This window comes from Myotis brandtii, unplaced genomic scaffold, assembly GCF_000412655.1.
Source record: "Myotis brandtii unplaced genomic scaffold, ASM41265v1 scaffold29, whole genome shotgun sequence".
Lineage (NCBI taxonomy): Eukaryota > Metazoa > Chordata > Mammalia > Chiroptera > Vespertilionidae > Myotis > Myotis brandtii.
The window spans coordinates 1,444,386-1,445,034 of NW_005361075.1; positions in this window are offsets into that span (position 1 = coordinate 1,444,386).

Genomic DNA, 649 nt, shown 5'->3' on the forward strand with positions numbered 1-649 from the left:
ACCGTGCCAAGGCGCCTCCCGGGCGGGCAGCGAGCAGCAGAGTTAGCAGCAGTGGTGGCAGCAGCCTGTGCGGGGTCATGGTCAGGATGTTTGCCCCGTTCTCTCCTCCCAGAGCAGTCGTAGCGCAGCTGCTGCCTGCTGCCGCCCCTCGGCCTTAAATAGCCGAGCCCTTTAAGAGCCAGGTGCAGGGGGGTAAGCGGGGAGGAGGCATTCCCTAAACTGGGTGGGACTGGAGAGGCTCCCCCCACCCCACCTGGTCCTCCCCACTCTTCTTCCCAGCTTCTGTTTACTCCCCAAATTACTCTGATTTTTCTTGCTTTGTTCCCGGGAATCTCGCCCAGAATTTGGAAGAGGGACTGTTGGCTCGAGGGCCTGGAGGACGGGGAGGGGTGAAAGGAGGAGAGGCCGGCAGTTGGGAAGAAGGGAAAACCTGAAATCCAGTTAGCGTGTGGGTGCTCGGGAAGCAGGGGCCAGAGACTCCGTGGTCTAACAGTGGAGGGAGGAGGGATGGGCCTGGGGGTCATCAGAGGGATGGGGTGAATGGAAAGAGAAGGTAAGCACCCAGTGCTGATGGGAGACAGCAGATGAAGGGCAAAGAGGCAGACAACAGTGGGAAGGGGCAAGGGAAACCCGCCCTGAAATGCACCTG